Below are 11,156 nucleotides of genomic sequence, written 5' to 3' on the forward strand. Positions count from 1 at the left end.
CCCCACCACCTGGGGTCAATAGATTCGCTTCTGTGTGGGTAGCAGACTCAAGTTTGATTTGTAGCATGAATAGCCTTGTAAAGAGTATGCCTTTGTTGAAGCTATGAAATTTCTGAATTAAAAGACATGTACTTAAAAAGTCAAGGTTCAGACTAAGTGCTGTCGCGAGAAACAGTATTATTCAGCATTCTTACAGATTTTGTAGAGGAGTGACTGTTTTCTGTGTGCATTCCAATCTGTTACTCATTTTCAGAAGTAGCTTATGGGGACCTTGAAAACACTGTTTAAAAGACCATTGAAAGGTGAGTTTCTTAAGTTTCTGTATCAGTCTTCCTTTCAATTTTTATTTTTAAATTTTTATTTAGAGGATACTTGCTTTGCAATATTGTGCTAGTTTCTACCCCACATCAACATGAATCAGCCATAGGAATACGTATGTCTCTTCCCTTTCGAAACTCCTCCCACCTCCTGCGCCTTCCCATCCTCTAGGCTGTCACAGAGCCCTGTGTTTGATCTTCCTGAGATAGGTAGTAAATCCCAGCTGGTTGTCTGTTTTGCATATGATAATGTGCATGTTTCAATGCTACTCTTCCAATTCATTCTTTTTTAAAGCAAATTGATGGTGGTGAAGCTGGCGATTGTGGTTGGGATGGTGATGATGGCCGTGATGGTGGCTGGATGAGTGTGATCTTCTGTAAAATTCATTGTTTCAAAAGAGATGGCAGAGTTCACCTAAAAGCTTCATAATTCCAAAACCTGATTTGCTCACAGTAAATGTGAAAATATAGTTCTAAACTGAGAAGCAGTACTGTGTTCTGTTATAGAGGATATTTAGATTGTAATTAGACAGTTGGCTAAAAATCTGTGGAAATTAATCTTTGTGACTAAACAAGGATTTTAAATTTAATTGAGGAAACCCACTTGTCAAAAAGACACTCTTAACAAATCAAATTTAAATTGCATGTGAAATCCATACTTCAGTTGTTTTGCCTGAGAAGGAAATATGCATGGATCACAATGGCAGAAATTCTGACAGCCGAGGTAAACTTTGTCCAGCTTTACATGTTCTTGGCTATTACTGTCAGTTCACTTAAGATATCCTTGAAAAAGGAATCAGGTCACAAAATAGATGAGAAACAGACAAAACACTTAGAATTTTAATGTTTATTAATGTAGGTCTTCCATTAAAGTAGTTTGTGCTCACAATCAATTCAAGCAAGCAAGGGAGGTCTCTTTCCTCATTATTCAACATAACCCTCCATCTTCCCTCAGAGGTTACCACCATTAAAAAGATCTTATGAGTCAATATTTTGAGGATGATTTAGTTTATTTTATTTGACATTTAGAAGATGGCAGTGTAATAATTGGAAGTATAAAGCAGGCGTTGCAAAATCAGGAATCCGTTGTGCTTAGAGATGGCAAAGGCAAAACTTGGTGGACAGAAACAATGAACACCTGCTACAGGTCAAATATTGAGGATCTCAGTGCTACTAGTCTGAGATCAGGGCTATGGGCTGCTATCAGGTGCTTAGAGGTGCCACAGCTTTGAATTTAATTATTCCCATGGCTTAAACACTTTAAAGGTATGAAGATTTGAACTGCTCAAAGCAGAAAAAGAAGATACTAAAACAAAGTCCCAACAGAGTCTAAATCGTACACAGCAGGGTAACAGATCTCGAGAAGCAGACAAGATTGAATTGAGAGAGGTTGGTCTCTACAACTACCATACCGTCAGCACCTGCCAAGCGCTACCCTAAGGATGAACAAGCAGCTCCATCTTTCCCACTGGATGTCATTTTATAAGAGATCCTGCCATCACTCTCAAGAAATGAAGAGTCACTGAAGCCTCAAAGTATGATATACACAACCAAAGAGAAAATTCCTAGGAAGCTCAAGTGGCAGAGAGACAGTGAGCAGACAGATGAATGGAGCAGTGCTCCCCACTGCCTGCATGTGGGAGCAAGCAGACGCCCAGCAGCACCTGCAGACCAGCTCACCTAGTGGCAGCATTGCTTCTGGCAGCTGCACTCTGCTGGCAGCAGCTCTTCTGCTGGCAACAGCCCTTCCCACACGAGTGGCAGCTGCAGGTGCGGCGGTGGCAGCAGACCACGGGGACGCTGCAGCAGCCCCACAGCAGCCGCAGCAGCAGGCAGCAGCTGCTGCAGCAGCCCACCCGTAGCACCTGCAGCTGTTGCACCTGCTGCAGCCACCACCGCAGCCACCACCGCAGCCACCGCCGCAGCCACCGCCGCAGCCACCACCGCAGCCACCACCGCAGCCACCACCGCAGCCACCACAACTTCCACAACCACAGCAGCCCATGGTGTCAGTAGAGAGGACTCAGGAGAGGTGAGGAGGGAGACTCAGGAGATGGGAGGTTGGATGCCGCCTTCTGCTGGGGAGACCCTTATATACCGACCCCTTTTCCTGCTTTTTGGCCCACTTTCCCTGGAAGAGTCTCACAAGACTTTGTTTACTTCCTTCTTGAGCACCCGTGCCGTGATAACTTGCTATTTTTAGCATAGCAGCCTCATAACTTTGAGTTTTCTGTTGTGAATGAAGTAGTCATGTGTCAGATCTTTAGTTTGGAGACGGAAAAGTGATGGGCAAGGTGTAGGGAAAAACAGCCTCAGGGGCTTCAGAATGTCGCCTGTGTGTCAGACATGACCATCCTAGAGCTCACGTGAGTGAAGAGTTGAGGAGCTCACGAGTGCCCCAGAGTTTTTCCAGGACGCTGGGCAACAGAAATGGGGAGCTGAAGAGACTGCTCAATGGTGAGAAGTAAATCAAAGGAGGGCATATTAAGATTTCCTTCTCTAGCTTTCAAAAGGTAAACTTAACAAAGAGATGCCAGTTGTCAATCCAGGGACACCAACGTCCTGGGAGAAGCACGGACGTGCCCAAGCCCAGGTGTCTCTGATGCAGAAGCTGCAGTGTAAGTCCCAAGAAAGACTGGCAGTGAGCTCTTTGGACTGGTTGGGCAGGCCCCATTCTCAAGACAGTCAAGCAAGGGGGACTACTGCAAGCTACTTGGGGCAAAAGAAGGAAACACCCACAGAGCCAGCTGGATGGAGACCAGTCACTTCAGATAAACATTCTCCTGGGCCATTTTCTGGCTGAACCGATGGGCTGGCCCTGGGTCTCAAAGCCAGAGAGGCATGGGAAAAGGCCAGCCACGGGATGAAATCTTTCTTATTTTTGTTTACCCAATTATTTAACAGACAAATGACAAGGAGGAACTTCCTCCTAGCAGATGATAGGTGTGGGCTACACAAAATTATAGTTTTAGCATCTGACATCACACAAGTTTTTTCTTTGTTGGTGGGGGCAGGGTAATCTTTAATGAACAGTCAATTTTTATAAAATAAGTACCTCAGGAACCCAGAGAAAGCATAGCTGTGCTTTTTTTTATTTTTTAACATAATCACAATAGTAAAAGATGTTTTATCAGATTTCACAGTCAACAGGTAGACCGCCCTCCAAAAAAAGATAATTACAATTACAAGCCATAATGGGAACATGATTAACTTAACAATATAAAGTAATTACATACAGTTTGGTGGGGGGATGTCAAGAAGAGTGATGTGATAAGTGGAAGTACATATGTGCATATGTTTTCATCCACCCAGCCAGTCTACATCTTTTGGTTGGTGAATTTAATCCATTTACATTTAAGCTAATTATTGTTATATAGGATCCTACTACTGTTTTCTTAATGGTTTGGGATTTATTTTCTGTATTTCTTTGGTTTTATTTCTGTCTTTTCCTTCTCTTGTTTCTGCCTAGAGAAGTTCCTTTTAGCATTTATTGTAAAGCTGGTTTAGTGGTGCTGAATTCTCTTAACTTTTGCTTGTCTGGAGAGCTTTCATTTCTCCTTCAGATCTGAAGCAGTCTTGCTGGATAGAGTATTCTTGGTTGTAGGTTCTTCCCTTTCATCACTTTAAGTATATCATGCTATTCCTTCTGGCTTGTAGAATTTCTGTTGAGAAATCAGCTGATAGCCTGACGAGAGTTTCTTTGTATGTTGTCGTTTTCCTTGTTGCTTTTAATATTTTATTTTATTTTTTTCTTTTAGTTTTTATTTTTTAAATTTTAAAATCTTTAATTTTACATGCATTCCCAAACATGAACCCCTCCCACCTCCCTCCCATAACATCTTTCTGGGTCATCCCCATGCACCAGCCCCCAAGCATGCTGCATCCTGCGTCAGACATAGACTGGCGATTCAATTCACATGATAGTATACATGTTAGAATGTCATTCTCCCAAATCATCCCACCCTCTCTCCCTCTGAGTCCAAAAGTCCGTTATACACATCTGTGTCTCTTTCCTGTCTTGCATACAGGGTCGTCATTGCCATCTTCCTAAATTCCATATATATGTGTTAGTATACTGTATTGGTGTTTTTCTTCTGGCTTACTTCACTCTGTATAATCGGCTCCAGTTTCATCCATCTCATCAGAACTGATTCAAATGAATTCTTTTAACGGCTGAGTAATACTCCATTGTGTATATGTACCACAGCTTTCTTATCCATTCATCTGCTGATGGACATCTAGGTTGTTTCCATGTCCTGGCTATTATAAACAGTGCTGCGATGAACATTGGGGTACATGTGTCTCTTTCAATTCTGGTTTCTCGGTGTGTATGCCCAGCAGTGGGATTGCTGGGTCATAAGGTAGTTCTATTTGCAATTTTTTAAGGAATCTCCACACTGTTCTCCATAGTGGCTGTACTAGTTTGCATTCCCACCAACAGTGTAGGAGGGTTCCTTTTCTCCACACCCTCCAGCATTTATTGCTTGCAGATTTTGGATCGCAGCCATTCTGACTGGTGTGAAGTGGTACCTCATTGTGGTTTTGATTTGCATTTCTCTAATAATGAGTGATGTTGAGCATCTTTTCATGTGTTTGTTAGCCATCCGTATGTCTTCTTTGAGAAATGTCTATTTAGTTCTTTGGCCCATTTTTGATTGGGTCATTTATTTTTCTGGAATTGAGCTGCATAAGTTGCTTGTATATTTTTGAGATTAGTTGTTTGTCAGTTGTTTCATTTGCTATTATTTTCTCCCATTCAGAAGGCTGTCTTTTCACCTTGCTTATATTTTCCTTTGTTGTGCAGAAGCTTTTAATTTTAATTAGATCCCATTTGTTTATTTTTGCTTTTAAAAATATGGAACGCCTACGAATTTGTTGTCATCCTTGCGCAGGGGCCATGCTAATCTTCTCTGTATCGTTCCAATTTTAGTATATGTGCTGCCGGGCGAGCACGCTTTTAATATTTTATCTCTGTCTTTAATTTTGCCAGTTTACTATGTGTCTTGGTGTGTTCATCCTTGGGTTTATCTTTCCTTGGATTCTCTGTGCTTCCTGGACTTGGTTGACTATTTCCTTTCCCATGCTCAGGAAGTTTTCAGCTATTATCTCTTCAAATATTTTCTCAAGTCCTCTCTCTCTCTTCTCCTCCTGGCACTCCTATAATGTGAATGTTGGTGCTTTTAATGTTGCCCCAGGGGTCTCTTAGGCAGTCTGCATTTCTTCTCATTCTTTTTTCTGTATCCTGTTCTGGGGTGTGATTTACACCATTCTGTCTTTCAGGTCATTCATCCATTCTGCCTCAGTTATTCTGCTACCCATCCCTTCTAGTGTATTATTCATCTCTGTGTGTTGGTCCTTTATTTAGCTCTTCTAGGTCTTGGTAGACATTTCTTGCATCTTCTCGATCTTTGCCTGCTTTCTTTATCTGAGATCCAGAATCATCTTCATATTACTGTGAATTCTTTTTCTGGAAGGTTGCTTATCTCCACTTCATTTAGCTGTTTTTCTGGTGTTTTATCTTGTTTAGGACATAACATTCTGCTTTTTCATCATGATTAACTTTCTGTAATATGGTTTTTGTTTTAGCCGCTGTGAGACTATGCTTCTTCTGTCTGCTCTCTGATGGATGGGGCTAAGAAGCTTGTGTAAGCTTGTTGATGGGAGAGACTGGTGATGGGAAAAACTGGGTCTTGTACTGGTGGGCAGGGCCTTGCTCAGTAAAGTTTTAATCTAATTATCTGCTGATGAGCGGGTTCCACTTCCTCCCTGGTAGTTGTTTGGCCTGAGGTGACCCAGTGCTGGGGTCTATGGCTCTATGGTAGAGTTAATGGTGACCCCCAAGAGGGTTTACAGCAAGGAGGACCTTCCTGGCCTGATGATGCCTGTGCCCCGTCCCTGTGGTAACCCCTGCTGACCCAGGTAAGCAGCGAATCTCAGTAGAGAGAAAAACAATCTTTTTTCCTAACCTGTGATGAGTAAGAAGCATATGTTAAAAAATGTGACTTTTACCTGACTCCAGATGCAAACTGTCACAGTTATAAAAATGAGGATAGTTCTTCAATATTTCAGGCATTTATTTAATACAACAGCTGGCTGTTGAGTATGTACAGTGGGTCAGGCACTGTTCTAGTCCCTGGCGCAAATCATACATACACGTGTAAGTTCTTAGGAGCACAAAGCTGTTCCAAGTGTGTTCTAATCTAAATATAGCTTTAAGAGACAGCCAATGGTTTAAAAGAGCAGTATTAACTGGACACAATCTCAACAAGGAAGGATGTGAGAGTCTCGTGAGGTCTCTTATAGGAAGTGGGGTGAACAACAAGGCACAAGCTGTATATTCTTGGCTCAGCTCCTGAAGATATATAAGGGTCCCCTAGAAGAAGGTGACATCCAACCCCTCACATCCTGAGACTCCCTCCTCACCTCTCCTGAGTCCTCTCTACTGACACCATGGGCTGCTGTGGTTGTGGAAGTTGTGGTGGCTGCGGTGGTGGCTGTGGTGGTGGCTGCGGTGGCGGCTGTGGCGGTGGCTGTGGCGGTGGCTGTGGTGGTGGCTGTGGCAGCTGCAACAGCTGCAGATGCTACCGGGTGGGCTGTTGCAGCAGCTGCTGCCCCTGCTGCCGGCTGCTGTGGGGGCTGCTGCAGCGTCCCGTGGTCTGCTGCCACCGCCACACCTGCAGCTGCCACTGTGGGAAGGGCTGTTGCCAGCAGAAGAGCTGCTGCTGCCAGCAGAAGTGCTGCTGCCAGAAGCAATGCTGCCACTAGGTGAGCTGGTCTGCAGGTGCTGCTGGGCATCTGCTTGTTCCCACTGCTGAGACTTCTCTCCATCCATCCATCTGTATTGTGCTCTCTCTTTGGCACCTGGGCTTTATGGTACTTCCCTCTGGTTCTCATGCTCTGAGAAGTATCTTTTAAGATACTTTTAAGTATCTTTTTCCATTTTTTAATATAGTCACACATGGGTATTTTATTCAAAGTCATCCAAGAAAAATGATGGAGAACATTTTGCTGACTAAGCTCAGCAAAATGAGGTAATGATTCTCACTTTTTTTGTGAAATTCTTTTCTGTCTTTGCCTTGTCTTCTTGTTTTTACCATAAATATCTGTCCTTCCTGTGGCCAAAGAGGTTTTTTTTAATAGATGATGTCCTAAAAATGTCTTAATAAAATACCAAAATGAATTCTGAACATTTGCTCTTGTTTTATCCTTAGAGATATTCTTATTAAAGTGGTATTAATTATAGTTTCCCATGGCTCGGGGCTGTCAAGGATACAGGAATAATTATGCCCTGGTGTGGTTTACACTTTTATTTACTCTACAATCCAGCCATACACAAATAACCATGAACACAAGACAGAATAACAATAAACATACCGGGAGACCATGATGTCATGTATCACGGCAGGAGGGACTCCTCATTGTTGGGTGAGAAAAGGGTGCAGCGAGTAGAGTGACTTCAAGAAGAGATGGCATTTTGAGCTGTTTTACAGAATTAGTAAGATTGTGACAAGTGGAGATAGTTAGAGCTGGACATGGAACAACAGACTGGTTCCAAATAGGAAAAGGAGTACGTCAAGGCTGTATATCGTCACCCTTCTTATTTAACTTATATGCAGAGTACATCATGAGAAACACTGGACTGGAAGAAGCACAAGCTGGAATCAAGATTTCCGGGAGAAATGTCAATAACCTCAGATATGCAGATGACACCACCCTTCTGGCAGAAAGTGAAGAGGAGCTCAAAAGCCTCTTGATGAAAGTGAAAGTGGAGAGTGAAAAGTTTGCTTGAAAGCTCAACATTCAGAAAACAAAGATCATGGCATCCAGTCCCATCACTTCATGGGAAATAGATGGGGAAACAGTAGAAACAGTGTCAGACTTTATTTTGGGGGCTCTAAAATCACTGCAGATGGTGACTGCAGCCATGATTAAGAGACACTTACTCCTTGGAAGAAAAGTTATGACCAACCTAGATAGTATATTCAAAAGCCGAGACACTACTTTGCTGACTAAGGTCTGTCTAGTCAAGGCTATGGTTTTTCCTGTGGTCATGTATGGATGTGAGAGTTGGACTGTGAAGAAGGCTGAGCACCAAGGAATTGATGCGTTTGAACTGTGATGTTGGAGAAGACTCTTGAGGGTCCCTTGGACTGCAAGGAGATCCAACCAGTCCATTCTGAAGGAGATCAACCCTGGGATTTCTTTGAAGGAATGATGCTAAAGCTGAAGCTCCAGTACTTTGGCCACCTCATGGGAAGAGTTGACTCATTGGAAAAGACTCTGATGCTGGGAGGGATTGGACAGGGGGAGAAGGGACGACACAAGATGAGATGGGTGGATGGCATCACAGACTCGATGGCGTTGAGTCTGAGTGAACTCCGGGAGTCGGTGATGGACAGGGAGGCCTGGCGTGCTGCAATCCTTGGGGTCGCAAAGAGTTGGACATGACTGAGCGACTGAACTGAGCTGAACTGAAACAGCACGTTGAGAATTGACATTGAAGGGGCTGGAATAGGAACTGCGCCATTTTGAGGAAGTTCTTGCTGGACGGAGGTGGTGAGTGGAATATGAGTGCTTTGGGCTCTGGTAATGTCCGCTGGACTTGCTTATAAACCCAGTGCGTGTGTGTGAGGGAAACAGGAGTCCAGGTGGCATCAGTGTCTTTTAGGCCGGTGCAAAAGGATGAGTTTGCTGTTAACTGAGGGTAACCAGGAAAGGATGTTTGTGACAAATGCATCTTTTGAGGAAGATTTAGAGTTCATTTTCAAACAGGAAAAGCTTAAGTTATCAACTGTCTTCCGTCCTATAATTATGCCCCTTGGTAATACTTTGGAGAGATCAGCAAAGGTTTCATAGGAAAATTGAAAGCCATGTCTGGCTTCAACATGGCGACTTCAAGCTACCTTCAGGTTACTGCTCCTTTGATTTGGGTCCACCGGTGAAAGTGAAAGTGAAAGTTGCTCAGTCATGTCCGACTCTTTGTGACCCCATGGACTGTAGCCTGCCAGGCTCCTCTGTCCATGAAATTCTCCAGGCCAGAATACTGGAGTGGGTAGCCTTTCCCTTCTCTAGGGGATCTTCCCAACCCAGGGATTGAACCCAGGTCTCCCGCATGGCAGGCTGATTCTTTACCAGCTGAGCTACCAGGGTCCCCACTAGATAAGCATTTATCCTGATCTTGCTGAGGCAGATAGCGAGGTTCATTCAGGGAACAGCTGTTTGACAGGGATTTTAGCTGTGTTTATAGAGAACTGTGTGGGCCACCCTATTTCTTTTCTTGGTGTCGGGAGTGTGTGTGTGTTCACACTCTTGGTCAAGCCCATATTTGCAAATGATCTGGAGCAGTCATTTCAAAGGAAAGATGTCCCAGGTCAGTTTTACCCTCAGAGAGGAAGGGAAGGACCATTAACATGAAGAAGCAGAGTTGGGCACTTTTCAGCAGAGGCATAATATTATGTCCCATACATTGTTGTTGTTGTTGAGTCGCTCAGTTGCATCGGACTCTTAGCGACCCCATGGACTGCAGCACGCCAGGCCTCCCTGTCCCTCACCATCTCCCAGCGTTTGCCCAAGTTTATGTTCATTGCATCGATGATGCTGTCCAGCCATCTTATTCTCTGACACCCTTTCTCCTTCCTGCCGTCAATCTTTCCCAGCATTAGGGACTTTTCCAATGAGTTGTCTGTGTGCATCAGATGACCAAAATACTGGAGCTTCAGCATCATCCTTCCAGTGAATATTCAGGGTCGATTTCCTTAAGATTGACTGATTTGATCTCCTTGCTTCCCAAGGGACTTTCAAGAGTCTTCTCCAGCACCACAGTTTGAAGCCATCCATTCTTTGGAATTCTGCCTTCTTTATGATCCAGCTCTCACAACCATATGTGACCACTGGGAAGACTATAGCCTTGACTATAGGGACCCAGGTCTCCCGCATTGCAGGTGGATTCTTTACCATATGAGCCTCCAGACAAGCCCAAGAATACTGAAGTGGGTAACCTATACCTTCTCCAGGGAAACTTCCTGACCCAGGAATCGAATTGGGGTCTCCTGTATTGCAGGCAGATTCTTTACCAGCTGAGTTATCCAGGAAGTCCATCCCATATATATGATACTTGAAATACTCCAGGTATCAGGTGGTACAGATGTTGGTTTATTGAGTTCTGAAGTAATTGTCCTGCTGTGAACTCTGGGTTTGGAGGCAAGACCACATCTGTGTGGATGAGAATAAAGTGGGATTTACCCTGAAGGGAGCGAGTTTTCACAGTCCCTGCCTAGAACTGAGGTAGATTTAAGAATAAGATCAGGGCAAGGCCCCACCCAGTGTAGGACAATTTTCCTTTCACTGGAGTCTAATTGTGGTTTGTGCCTGGATTCCAAGGGGAGCAAAGGTGCCTGAGCGCATTTCTGTGGGAGGAGGGAGCTGGCTGGTGCTCCTCCAGACACCAGTAGTGGAATGGAGGGGGTCACAGAGGCACCCAGGGGTAAAGAGCATGGCTGCATTGGTGTGATTTTAAATCCCTTTCTTGTCCTTGTACCTTTAGTAGAGACTAGCTTGGTTGTTGTCTGGAGTCTGAAAGGTTGTGGGGAATTAAAAGAAGACCCTGCTCCACCTCTGGGACAGAGGAGGGAGGTGGGTATGGATGGTGTAAAGCGGTGGATGCCAGAAGGGCACCCTCAGCCCAGCAGGGCAAGGATCCACAAGAGTCGGTCAGAAGCAGCAAAGAGGGTCTGCGGTGAGGAGGTGGAAAGTGGAGGAATGTGGGTGGGTGCCGTGAGGAGGGACAGCTGAGTAGGTGACCTGGCACCCTAGGGATCTCTTACAACAAGTGGAGGTGGG

The 11,156-nt window shown here is 44.3% G+C and overlaps 1 non-coding gene across 1 annotated transcript; it reads right to left on the reverse strand.

The window, feature by feature from the left end:
• Nucleotides 1-5,166: 5,166 nt before the first annotated feature.
• LOC121818845 (U6 spliceosomal RNA) lies at nt 5,167-5,270 on the reverse strand. Its single transcript, XR_006058994.1, has one exon. It is a non-coding gene; the product is annotated as a U6 spliceosomal RNA (small nuclear RNA).
• Between the last annotated feature and the right edge of the window lie 5,886 nt (nt 5,271-11,156).

The sequence above is a fragment of the Ovis aries genome, chromosome 2, assembly GCF_016772045.2.
Source record: "Ovis aries strain OAR_USU_Benz2616 breed Rambouillet chromosome 2, ARS-UI_Ramb_v3.0, whole genome shotgun sequence".
Taxonomy (NCBI): domain Eukaryota; kingdom Metazoa; phylum Chordata; class Mammalia; order Artiodactyla; family Bovidae; genus Ovis; species Ovis aries.